Source organism: Salvelinus namaycush, chromosome 22 (assembly GCF_016432855.1).
Source record: "Salvelinus namaycush isolate Seneca chromosome 22, SaNama_1.0, whole genome shotgun sequence".
NCBI lineage: Eukaryota > Metazoa > Chordata > Actinopteri > Salmoniformes > Salmonidae > Salvelinus > Salvelinus namaycush.
Genome location: NC_052328.1, coordinates 3,969,303 through 3,982,944, shown reverse-complemented (window position 1 = coordinate 3,982,944; position 13,642 = coordinate 3,969,303). Strand labels below are relative to the sequence as shown.

General features: G+C 41.9%; 1 protein-coding gene across 1 annotated transcript in view; it reads left to right on the top strand.

Moving 5' to 3' along the window:
* LOC120017357 (cadherin-23-like) overlaps positions 1-13,642 on the top strand; it is a 659,988-nt gene that overhangs the window by 200,955 nt on the left and 445,391 nt on the right. The gene's annotated exons all lie outside the window — the stretch shown is intronic.

Sequence of the window (13,642 nt, the reverse complement as noted above, 5' to 3'; positions counted from 1 at the left end):
GTCTGTTTGCAGTATGCATGTTGAAGGGGATGTGTCATCTACCATCATTCACTTCCATTATTCACATCTGGAAGTTTACTACAAGACGAGTGAACCATCCCTTCACCTCGTTTTGTTATAACATCTTTGCTTTGACAGACGTTTACGTGACAATCAGAATATATTGTATGATGTCAACAAACATGGCGCCACACATACACATACGCAGATAGCGTTCTCCAGGCATCCGCCAAACCCAGATTTGGACGTCGGACTGCCAGATGGTGAAGCGTGATTCATCACTCCAGAGAACGTGTTCCACTGCTCCAGAGTCCAATGGTGGTGAGCTTTACACCACTCCAGCTGACGCTTGGCAATGTGCATTGTGCATTGCATCGTTTGTCACCAGTACTTGAAAATATATGAATAAAACATTAAATACATTATGCTCCATAAATATGGTGTGTACAGTAGAAACAGCAACACAATATACAAAAGCTATAATGATAATGTAATAAGGCACTTACTTTGTTAGGAATGCACACATGTCCAAAGTTATTATAAGGAAGGAAACAATAAAGAACGCAATGCGGGCGCCAGCCCGGAAAATGTGCCAGGGGTGAAAAGGTTTGTGCAAGTTCTGTTCTAACTGGAGATGAGCAAATGTCTGCATACTTGATCTGTGGACACACTGGGGAAGTGCTTTGGCTCTCATTGAAGAGAGAAGTTTGTCCAGCTCAGTAATGCCTCAAACATAATTTGTCCGCAACAGTGAAGTGGGCTAGTTCTATGTGAATTGATGAGGAGGTGGAACACACCTCAATTCAAACTGTTTTTAGAAAATAAAACTTGATATAAAATAAGTTGAATAAGTGCCCTCACCTCCTCCCTGTAGGCTGTCTCGTCGTTGTTGGTAATCAAGCTACTGTTGTGTCGTCTGCAAACTTGATGATTGAGTTGGAGGCGTGCATGGCCACGCAGTCGTGGGTGAATGGGGAGTACAAGAGGGGGCTGAGCGCGCACCCTTGTGCGGCCCCAGTGTTGAGGGTCAGCAAAATGGAGATGTTGTTTCCTACCTTCACCACCTGGGGGCGGCCTGTCAGGAAGTCCAGGACCCAATTGCACAGGGCAGGGTTGAGACCCAGGGCCTCCAGCTTGATGATGAGCTTGAAAGGTACTATGGTGATGAATGATGAGCTATAATCAATGAACAGCATTCTTACGTAGGTATTCCTCTTGTCCAGATGGATTAGGGCAGTGTGTTGGCGATTGCGTCCTCTGTGGACCTGTTGGGGTGGTATGCAAACACAGTGTGTCTAGGGTGGCCGGTAAGGTGGAGGTGATATGATCCTTGACTAGTCTCTCAAAGCACTTCATGATGACAGAAGTGAGTGCTACGGGGCAGTAGTCATTTAGTTCAGTTATCTTTGCCTTCTTGGGTACAGGAACAATGGTAGCCATCTTGAAGCATGTGGGGACAACAGACTGGGATAGGGAGCAATTGAATATGTCCGTAAACACACCAGCCAGCTGGTCTGCGCATGCTTTGAGCACGTGGCTAGGGATGCCGTCTGGGCCAGCAGCCTTGCGAGGGTTAACACGTTTAAATGTTTTACTCACGTAAGCCACGGAGAAGGAGGGAGAGGGGGGGTGCAGTCCTTGTTAGCGGGCTCCGACGGTGGCACTGTGATATCCTCAAAGCGTGCAAAGAAGGTGTTTAGTTTGTCTGGAAGCATGACGTCGGTGTCCGTGACGTGGCTGGTTGAATTGCGAGCCGTTGAATTGTGACTTCACCTTGTCCCTGTACTGGCATTTCGCTTGTTTGATTGCCTTGCGGAGGGAATAACTACACTGTTTATATTCAGTCATATTCCCAGGCCTCTTCCATGGTTAAATGCGTTGGTTTGCGTTTTCAGTTTTGCGCGAATTGCCTCATCTATGGAAAAGATCTACCCTGATTCAGATGACCATCCTACCCATGCTAGATGATTGAGATGAAATGTATAGATGCAGGTAAGGGTGCTCTCGAGCGTCTAGATGTTCTTTACCATTCGGCCATCAGATTTGCCAGCAATGCTCCTTGTAGGACACATCACTGCACTCTATACTCCTCTGTAAACTGGTCATCTCTGTATACCCGTCGCAAGATCCACTAGTTGATGCTTACTTATAAAAACCTCTTAGGCCTTACTCCCCCCTATCTGTGATATTTACTGCAGCCCTCATCCTCCACATACAACACCCGCTCGGCCAGTCACATTCTGTTAAAGGTCCCAAAAGCACGCACGTACCTGGGTCTCTCGTCTTTTCAATTTGCTGCAGTGATCGAATGCAATGAGCTGCAACAAACACTAAAACTCTTCATTCAAAGACTCAATCATGGACACTCTTACTGACAGTTATGGCTGCTTTGCGTGATATATTGTTGTCTCTTCCTTATTTCCCTTTGTGCTGGTGTTTGTGCCCAATAGTGTTTATACCATGTTTTGTGCTGCTACCATGTTGTGCTGCTGCCATGTTGTGTTGCTACCATGCTGTGTTATCATGTGTTGCTGCCATGCTATTTTATTGTCTTAAGTCTCTCTTTATGTAGTGTTGTGTTGTCTCTCTTGTCGTGATGTGTATTTTGTATTATACATATTAAAACAAATGTAAAATATCCCAGTCCTTGTCCCCGCAGGAGGCCTTTTGCCTTTTGGTAGGCCGTCATTGTAAATAAGAATTCCATTTTAATACCTGGATTCCGTGAGGGTGTAAGAGGTGCGTACTGGCGGCAGAGAAGTCCAGCGGCGCAGTTTAATAATAAATACCCACCGGAAAACAGAACAATCAATAAATGGGTACGTAACCCGACGCACACCAGACATAACGTGCATAAGCACTTACAATAAACAATACCGGACAAGGACATGGGGGGAACAGAGGGTTAAATACACAACATGTAATTGATGGGATTGAAACCAGGTGTGTGGGAAGACAAGACAAAAAAAATGGAAAATGAAAAGTGGATCGGCGATGGCTAGAAGACCGGTGACGTCGACCGCCGAACATCGCCCGAACAAGGAGAGGGACCGACTTCAGAGGAAGTTGTGATAGAGGGCCCTAACTATCGTATGTGAAGCGCAAAAGAAATAGGCCTAAATGAATGTGTCGGGAAAACAATAACTAGGCTAAGTCGTGGATTTTTACTTATCGTTACCACTTAAATTGGGACGTGCAAATTCAAGAGCATCAAGCTCTCTCCTCTATATAAAGACATTTGATTGCAACCAGAGATCTGTATATAATGACAAGATGCTCATATCCCCACCATAACAATGGGAGTTGTTGTCCCAAAGGCGGAAAGGCAGGCATCAAGCTTAGGTCCAAATTAAGCCCATAGAGCGAAACCTTTCGCTTTGCCTCTACCTATCTGCAGCGTTTCCCTGTCATTGCTCGCTTTGTGACTGACAGGCACATTCTAGCGGAAGAGGGCTCAACGGACTAGCAAAATACAATGTTAAATGAAAAGTAGCCTAGTTAATAAGAAGTAGAAAATGTAGCTTGCTGAAATTGTGTTTGTTTGTTTAACACTTTTTTGGTTACTACATGATTCCATATGTGTTATTTCATAGTTTTGATGTCTTCACTTCCAAACTCTTCCACACTCACTTTACTGAATTCAAAATTCCAATGCTTGTCTTTCATAATTTGGCCAGTTATACTTTGATATGTAGGTTCAGCATTTGTTGCTGGCATGTAATGTCTAAGTTTGCTAATCTTTCCATAGAAAAGTAGTTGCCAATATCAGTGGGTATTGTGATTGCTCATTAATCTCATTCAATGAATGATGGAGCTGAGTGTGCCTTTTTGCCAAAATGTTATTTAAGGTGCTCCAAAGCTTTTTACAATAATTCTTTAAATCATTTATCTTTGTTTAATTGTATAGTTTATTCTTCCTTGTGTTCTGTTTAGTCACATGATTTCTCAGTTGCAGTAGGTTTGCCAATCGGTTATGCAGCCAGACTTATTTGCCATTGCTTTTGCCTCATCCATCTCAACCATAACATTTTTTAAATTCTTCATAAATCCACATGGATTGAACTGTTTTTAAAGTATTTTTCTTAATGATTTAATTCCCGTGCTGTTTGTAAGTACCCTGGTAGGTTTATTGATAACCTAACCCAGGTTACAGGCACTTGTTAAAGTTTGAATCTTTTTCTTGAGTGGCCATCTTGATGAAAGCCATTCAATATTTAGGTCACCCAGAAAATATACCTCTCTGTTTATATCACATCCATTATCAAGCATTTCACACATATTATCCAGATACTGAATGTTATAACTTGGTGGTCTATAGCAGCTTCCTAATGTACTTTCAGGACGATCATACCATGCTGACTCTCTTTGACTCTGAAAATGAATCAGGCGAATGAGGAAATCCCTGATTTAGGTAAAACATTTTCAATGAAGAAGACATTGTAGAGTTTTCTGATGACCGTGATGGGGAAGAAACTGTGATCAACAGTGTTGTTGTCACGGAAGAAGTTGACCGAGTTTTGAAATCAGTGAAATGTATGGTAGAAGCCGAGTATGATAAGGAGATGAATACAATTCTGACGTTTGATTGCAAATGCAGAGGGAGTCGAAAAGAGAACACAGAAGGCTGTTGTATAAAACACCTGTCTCTGAATTACATTTTCAAGCTATGGACAACCATGGCATCCGTGACAGAGAGGAAGAAAGATCTGATGATTATTATATTATTACACACGTGTGAACCAGAGTGACTTGACACAACGGGCCAAGCAAGCTGTACAAAGAAAACGGAAATGACAGAGGACGTCTTATTTAATGAAAGGTGTTGCAGTCTTCCGTAAAGTGTTCATCCATGTATACGGGTAAGAATCTAGCTACAGTTTCAGATATTATACGTTTCTAATTTTGTCAGAAAGTTGTTTTCATTCCAAGTTAAAGCTTACTGTTAGCTAGCTGGCTGATGTTAGGTGGCTGGCTTTCTAGCTAACATTAGCATTAAGAGGAGGATCTGTATAGTCATATTATCTCAGAAAGCCATTTTCATTGCTTGTTATAGTTTAATGTTAAATAGCTAACTAGCTAACATTGAACCTGTTTGGTTAACTTTAGCTAGCTATGACAATCAGTTTGTATTGCTAGTACTCTACGGATTGGGATTATGGTTCATTGTTTAGGTACCTAGCTCGCTACATGTCTTAACAAAAGACTTCATCAACAACTACACAGAGGATAATGCAATAGTATTACCAGGACGCCACCCAGGACACAAACACTTTGGTGGAAAGCTGCTGATATCTAATTTGACAAAAGCAGTGCTGTGGCATGTCTACAAGGAATCAAAGAGAACACTTGGTATGTAAAGCATCAACAATACATTTTGATTACTTAATTTACCTCCAACATGATTGTCATTACTTTTATTGATGTCAAAATATTTCTGTATTGTCCAGAGGTATGTGTAGTCGGGCTGTCTTCCTTCAGGAATCTGTAGAGAAAATTGCTGCCCCACATCTCAAGCACTAAGCCCAGGACAGACCTGTGCTGGCTGTGCCAGAGGAACAACTATCAGGTCTTCAGATCTGTCAATCTGCCAGAAGCTGTTAAGTCAGCCAAGGTGAAGAAGCAAGAGCAGCATCTCCTGCTTGTTCAGAGTGAGCGGTCTGTCTACCAGAAGATGGTTGCTAACTGCAAGACCACCAGTCAATACCTGCAGTTGTCTCTGGGGGACCCTACTTAACCAGCAAGCAAAGACATCAGGACATCTCGAACATGTGAACTTAATATCCGGATTACATCTTCAAACTAAAGGCAACCGTGGCATGGCATTCCTGACAGGGAGATGCGTCCATCATGCATGATGATGTATACAGGTAATATAGTCTAGCTTTACCTAGCTACATTTTCAGATATACACATTTCTAATTTTGACAGAAAGTGGTTTCATTTCAAGCTAAAGTGTACTGTTAGCTAGCTACCTAACGTTAGCTGGCTGGCCCCCTAGCTGACGTTATTATTTGTTTCCCAGAGCCATTTGCTTTTCTAGTTAGAGCCTAATGTTAGCTAGCTAACATTGGACCTGGTTGGTTAGCTCCCAGCACTTTGGCACTTTGTTCATGGTTGTTTAACTAGCTAAAATTAGCTGGTTGGCTCGTTAGCTAACATTACGTGATGTTTGTGATCTTAAACGTTGTTTACCTAGCTAGGCTCTTTGATTACCTAGCTAGCTAGCTATATGTCTTAAGCTAAATTGTACTGTTAGCTAGCTAGCTAACGTTAGCTGGCTGCCTGGTGGACGTTATTATTCGTTTCCCCAAGCTGTTTGCTTTTCTGGTTAGAGCCTAATGTTAGACATTGTTGCCACTTTGTTCATAGTTGTTAACTAGCTAACGCTAGCTGGCTGGCTCGTTAGCTAATGTTACGTGAAGTGTGTTGTCTTAAACATTGTGTATCTAGCTAGGTTCATTGTTTACCTACCTAGCTAGCTATATGTCTTAAGCTATAGTGTATTGTTAGCTAGCTAGCTAACATTAGCTGGCTCACTCCCTAGCAGACGCTATTATTTGTTTCCCAGAGTTGTTTGCTTTTCTAGTTAGAGTCTGTTGACACTTTGTTCATTGTTGTTTAACTAGCTAACATTAGCTGGCTGGCTCATTAGCTAATGTTACGTGACGTGTGTACAACACCCGTTGAATATGGCTTGTGTCAGTAAACATCTGCAAAAAAAGCGTAACGAAATTGTTTGTTAGGCTGTTTTCATGTTATCCAGAGGTAAACAAATAATCGGCCAGAGCGTCAAGTCTGCGCTCCGAGAGCAAAGCGAGATGGGTGGGGCTAAAGCTTAAGAGGGCGTGAACGATGCTGAATGGGTGTAGACAAAGAAGAGCTCTTCAGTAGATACTCACAAAAGTGAGTTTACAAGTTGATTAACTTTCAAAGCAGAATTACTTTCTTATTGTTCCTCAAATGCAGTGTATGATATACCATTTTGTAGCTCTAAGTCTCTACTTTTATCCAATGTAAAAAACACAATTTCACATTTTGCTACATAAGACCGAATCCAGGTGGTGAATCACATATTATTTTGTTCTTTCTCTACTGGCATTGATGCTTGTTCTTTTTTTCTTTACGTTGACACTAGCTTCTATATTTTTGTTATTGCTACTATGCAAGTAACCATTTCGCTATACTGTTTACACCTTCTTTAGAGACGCATCCACTTAGAAACTTGTGGCTGGGGGTTATAGCATTTCTTTCACATGACCCATCAATTTAGACAAGTATGTCTGGGTAAGCGTAATCTAATATTTATATTAGATTAGTATGATATTAGTATGTCTGGGTAAGCGTAATCTAATATTTATAAAATATTTTTATCTGGAAACTTTCTTTTTACCTGGAATTTTTCCTTATTGTAGGCTACTACTTTGACCACTTTTAGTCTTAATCTTTACCACACTATATGACCTTTAGCACATGACCTCACATATGAATCCTTAAAGAGATGGGTGGGGCTAAGGATTAAGAGGGTGTGAACAATACTGAATGGGTGTAGACAAAATAGCGCTCTAGTAGGTGTACCAAAACATTCAAGGGCCATTTTCTCAAAAAGTGTGTTAAAAGTTTATCAACTTTCAAAGCAGAATTATTTTCCCATTGTTCCTCAAATGCAGTGTATGAAATGCATTGTGTAGCACTGAGTCTCTACTTGTTTTCAATGTAAAAAACTAAATTAAAATGTTTCTACATAAGACCAAATCAAGGCGGTCGGTCACATATACGCTTTGCTGGGTTTTCCATACAACGGCAAGACAGAACAGCAGCAACTGGTAAGATCAGGGGAGGTGGTGTGTGACACTTTGTCAACAACAGCTGGTGCGCAATCTCTAATATACAGGAAGTATCAAGGTTTCGCTTGCCTGATATAGAGTACCTCATGATAAGCTGTAGCCCACACTGTTTACCAATAAAGTTTTCACCTATATTCTTCATAGCTGTCGATTTACCACCACAAACAGATGTTGGCACTAAGACCACACTCAACGAGCTGTGTAAGGCTATAAGTAAACAAGACAATTCGCAACCAGAGGCGGCGCTCCTAGTGGCCAGGGACTTTAATGGAATCCGTTTGACCTAATATCTACCAGCATGTCACATGTGCAACTAGAGGAAAAAAAACTCTCGATCACATTTACTCCACACACATACACACGTACAAAGCTCTCCCTCGCCCTCCAATTGACATATCTGACCATAACTCTATCCTCCTGATTCCTGCTTACAAACAAAAACTCAGGAAGTACCAGTGATGTGGAGGTGGTCCGATGAACCGGATGCTAACTACAGTAGTGTTTCACTAGCACAGACTGGAATATATTCCAGGATTCATCTGATGGCATTGAGGAGTATACCACATCAGTCACCGGCTTCATTAATAAGTGCATCGACTACGTCATCCCCAAAGTGATCGTACGCACATATCCCAACCAGAAGCCATTAATTTACAGGCAACATCCACACTGAGCTAAAGCGTTAATACAGGACTAAGATTACATCCTACCACACCGGCTCTGATGCTCTTTTGATGTGGCAGGGCTTGCGAACTATCACGGAATACAATGAGAAAACCAGCCGTGAGCTGCCCAGTGACGCGATCATACCAGACAAGCTAAATGACTTTAAATGACTAAATCTCTTCCCGGTCCAAAATGACCGCCCCATTATAGCTGATTATAAATCCATAATAATACATAAATTATCACCTAATGTTGTGTTAGATATTTTTATCAACTTCAGTTCTTGTGAACATTACACGTTTTGAACTTCTATTTGCTATTTATGCACTGTAGGCCTCATTGACCTGAGCTCATAAAACTTGTTTTTGAGTAAAACAAGCATAATGTATGGATTATTTTGACTATAACAAATACACTGATGAAATATATTGTGCTTTTTATCACAAGGACTCTCTGCTCCTCACCAGTGTCATGATTAAATATTTGATCAAGAGCCTCACTTTGTCACGCCCTGACCATAGGGAACTTTTATTCTCTATGTTGGTTAGGTCGGGGTGTGATTTAGGGTGGGTCATCTAGGTGTTTATATGTCGATGTTGGCCTGTTATGGTTCCCAATCAGAGGCAGCTGTTTATCGTTGTCTCTGATTGGTGATCATATTTAGGCAGCCATTTCCCCTTTGTGCTTTGTGGTATCTTGTGTTTGTGTAGCTGCCTGTGAGTAGTCCAGAACGTCACGTTTCGTTTGTGCTTGTTTGTTTTGTCTGGTGAGTTTCTATTTATTAAAGTATGTGGAACTCTGCGCACGCTGCGCCTTGGTCCATTCCTTATGACGAACGTGACACACATACAGTATATCGTTTGGTCATTGTGCTGCCACAGAATGAATTGTGAGCAAGGACTCAAAAAGCTTTATATATCAGAGCTGCGAGAAAAGTTCTATATATTATTGAAACAATGTTGGGATTGTTTGTGAGAATGCCAACAGGTGTGGTTCCCGTGGGGAAAGATTCTATTGGGGAATGGTTCCCGTGGGGGTTGCCATGGAAGCCAAGAAGGGGAGTGAGGTGTGTGTGTGTGTGTGCTCAAACACACATGCATGTGGGGGTCTGGGAGAGGAAGTGTGTCCATCTGATGAATGGGCATGTGCCTGAACTCAATTTTGTACACTAACTGTAGTCTCACCCATTAATTTCTAATGACCGGTCATTTTTGACCGGGAACACCACAGGTGTACAAAAGTGAAATAAAACACCCAAAATTGTTTGAGAATCATCAAAATGTATTTTATGTTTTCAGATGCCCTGTGTGGACAAAGTCATGGAATCTTATGACAATCAGATTAAATGAACTGCATTTTTCAGAGAGAAAACTTGTAAATCGTTTCAATTCCGGGAACACAGCAGGATGGTTAATTGGAAGAAATGTGGAACCACCAAGACTCTTCCTAGAGCTGGCCGCATAGCCAAACTGAGCAATCGGGGGAGATTGGCCTTGGTCAGGGAGCTGACCAAGAACCCGATGCTCACTCTGACAGAGCTCCAGAGTTCCCTGTGGAGACGGGAGAACCTTTTAGAAGGACAACCATCTCTGCAGCACTCCACAATTAGGCCTTTATGGTGGAGGGGCCAGATGGAATCCACTCCTCATTAAAAGGCACATGACAGCCCGCATGAGAAACAAGATCTGATGAAACCAAGATTGAACTCTTTGGCCTGAATGCCAAAGTCACTTCTGGAGTAGACCTGGCACCATTCCTACGGTGAAGCATGGTGGGGGCGGCAACATGCTGTGTGGATGTTTTTCAGCAGCAGGGACTGGGAGACTATCCAGGATCGAGGGAAAGATGAATGGAGCAAAGTACAGAGAGATAATTTATGAAAACCTGCTCCAGAGCGCTCAGGACCTCAGACTGGGGCGAAGGTTTACCTTCCAACAGGACAACGACCCTAAGCACACAGCCAAAACAACACAGGAGTGGCTTAGGGACAATTCAGAGCCCGGAGTGGCCCAGCCAGAGCCAGGGCCCGAACTTGAACCCAATCGAAACATCTCTGGAGAGACCTGAAAATAGCTTTGCTGCCATGCTACCCATCCAACCTGACAGAACTTGAGAGGATCTGCAGAGAATGGGAGAAACTCCCCAAATGCAGGTGTGTCACGCTTGTAGCGTCATACCCAAGAAGACTCAATGTTGTAATTGCTGCCAAAGGTGCTTCAACAAAGTACTGAGTAAAGGGTCTGAATACTTATGTAAATGTAATATTAACCTTTTTTATTTTTAATACATTTGCAAACTGTTTTTTAAACCTATTTTTCCTTTGTCTTTATGAGGTATTGTGTGTATATTGATTCTGAAAGAAAAAAAAACAATTCAATCCATTTTAAAATAAGCCTGCAACAAAACAAAATGTGGAAAAAGTCAAGGGGTCTGAATACTTTCCGAATACATTGTACATGAAAATGCTGTTCATTGACTACAGCTCAGAGTTTAACACCATAATGCCCTCCAAGCTCATTACTAAGCTAGGACTCTGGGACTTAACACTTCCCTCTGCAACTAGATCCTGGACTTCCTGACGGGCCAACCCCCAGGTGGTGAGGGTAGGAAACAACACATCCTCCACGCTGACCCCTAAACATGGGGGCCCCTCAGGGGTGTGTGCTTAGTCCCCTCCTGTACTCCCTGTTCACCCACAACTGCGTGATCATGGACTACAGCAAAATGAGGGCCGTGCACATCCCCATTCACATCGAAGGGGCTGTAGTGGAGCGGGTCCAGAGCTTCAAGTTCTTTGGTGTCCACATCACTAAGGATCTATCATGGTCCAAACACACCAAGACAGTCGTGAAGAGGGCACGGCAAGACCTGTTCCCCCTCAGGAGGCTGAAAAGATTTTGCAAGGTACCACAGATCCTCAAAAAGTTTTACAGCTGCACCAATGAGAGCAAGGGGCCAAGCTTCCTACCATTCAGGACCTCTATACCAAGTGGTTTAGGAAGGCCCTAAACATTGTCAAAGACTCCAGCCACCCAAGTCATATACTGTTCTCTCTGCTACCACACAGCAAGCAGTACCGGAGCTTCAGGTCTGGAACCAAACGGCTCCTTAACCTCTCTGGGATATATGGGACGGTAGCGTCCCACCTGGCCAACATCCAGTGAAAATGCAGAGCGCCAAATTCAAATAAATTACAATAAAAATAAAACTTTCATGAAATCACACATTCAATATACCAAATTAAAGATACACTTGTTGTGAATCCAGCCAATGTGTCATATTTCAAAAATGCTTTACGGCGAAAGCAAACAATGCTATTATGTGAGGATAGCACCCCAGCTAACAATCACAGACCATCATATTTCAACCTTCCAGGCGCGACACAAAACACAGAAATAAAGATATAATTAATGCCTTACCTTTGACGAGCTTCTTCTGTTGGCACTCCAATATGTCCCATAAACATCACAAATGGTCCTTTTGTTCGATTAATTCCGTCGATATATATCCAAAATGTCCATTTATTTGGCGCGTTTGATCCAGAAAAACACTGGTTCCAACTTGCACAACGTGACTACAAAATATCTCAAAAGTTACCTGTAAGCGTTGTCCAAACGTTTCAAACTACTTTTGTAATACAACTTTAGGTATTTTGTAACGTAAATAATCGCTAAAATTGAAGACAGGATGATCTATGTTCAATACCGGAGGAAAACAATGTGTAGCATGCTTTCTGGTCACGGGCCTCTAACAAACAGTACAGTTCACTGGAGCCTCATTCTGAACATGGCTACTTCTTCATTTCTCAAAGACAAATCCTCAACCAATTTCTAAAGACTGTTGACATCCAGTGGAAGCGATAGGAACTGCAGGAAGGTCCCTTGGAAATCTGGATTCCCAATGAAAACCCATTGAAAAGAGAGTGACCTCAAAAAAAGAAAATCTGAATGGTTTGTCCTCTGGGTTTTGCCTGCCAAATAAGTTCTGTTATAGTCACAGACATGATTCAAACAGTTTTAGAAACTTCAGAGTGTTTTCTATCCAATACTAATACTAATATGCATATATTAGCATCTGGGACTGAGTAGGAGGCAGTTTACTCTGGGCACGCTTTTCATCCAAACGTGAAAATGCTGCCCCCTATCCTAGAGAAGTTAACTTCTTGAGAATACAGGGGGTGCTATTTTCCCATTAGCATAATTTGCTCTACAGATTAATGTCCTCTTATTCAATTATTGCTCTTACTACATGCATATAAATAATACCATTGGAAAGAAAACAATCTCTAGTTTCTAAAACCGTTTCAATTTTGTCTCTGAGTGATACAGAAGTCATTTCACAGCACTTTCCATGACCAAGAACATAAAATCAAGATGTGTTATGCTGGCTTCAAAGCTCTGCCTATATATGGTCGTGCCCCCTATGACCCGAAACACACCTCATTCGCCTTCCTCTGGGTGTCAAGAGGACGTCAGAGGAGAAATTCTTTGTTTATCTGGTACTGACGTGAAATAAGACCTATTTCTTTGGCGTGACCGACAACTTCCGGTTTGCTGATTCGCACGAGTTGGAGCTGCGATTGTGTACTGTTTTGCTGGCGTTATGGATGAAAACTATCTCCGTGTCGAATTTTGTTTGATACATGTGACCATATCAACGTAATGTATGTTTTTTCAATATAGTTTAATCAGATTATTTGAATTTTTTTGGGAGTTTTGCGGTGTTCCGTTGTCACAATTTATTTACATTTGAGAGATCTGTGCCACTCGACCGGTACCTGTGCTAAATGGAGTGGGAAAGGAAGATTTCTGAACGGAACCAACGACTCATCTTGACAAAGGACACTTTGATCAACATTCTGATGAAAGATCAGCCATAGTAAGACCCAATTTACGATGTTATATCATATCTGTTGTGCATGTGAACTGGCCGTGGGCGCCTAGCCGAATCTGCCTGGTATAGCTATGCTAATTTAGCGCTACATTTTGTTTTCGTTATAAAACATTTAATAAATCTGAAATATTGTTTGGATTCACCAGATGTTGGGCTTTCAATATCTGTACGCTGTGTATTTTTCTGAAATGTTTTAAGATGAGTAATTCGTTATATGACGTTGGTCTCTGTAATTGTTC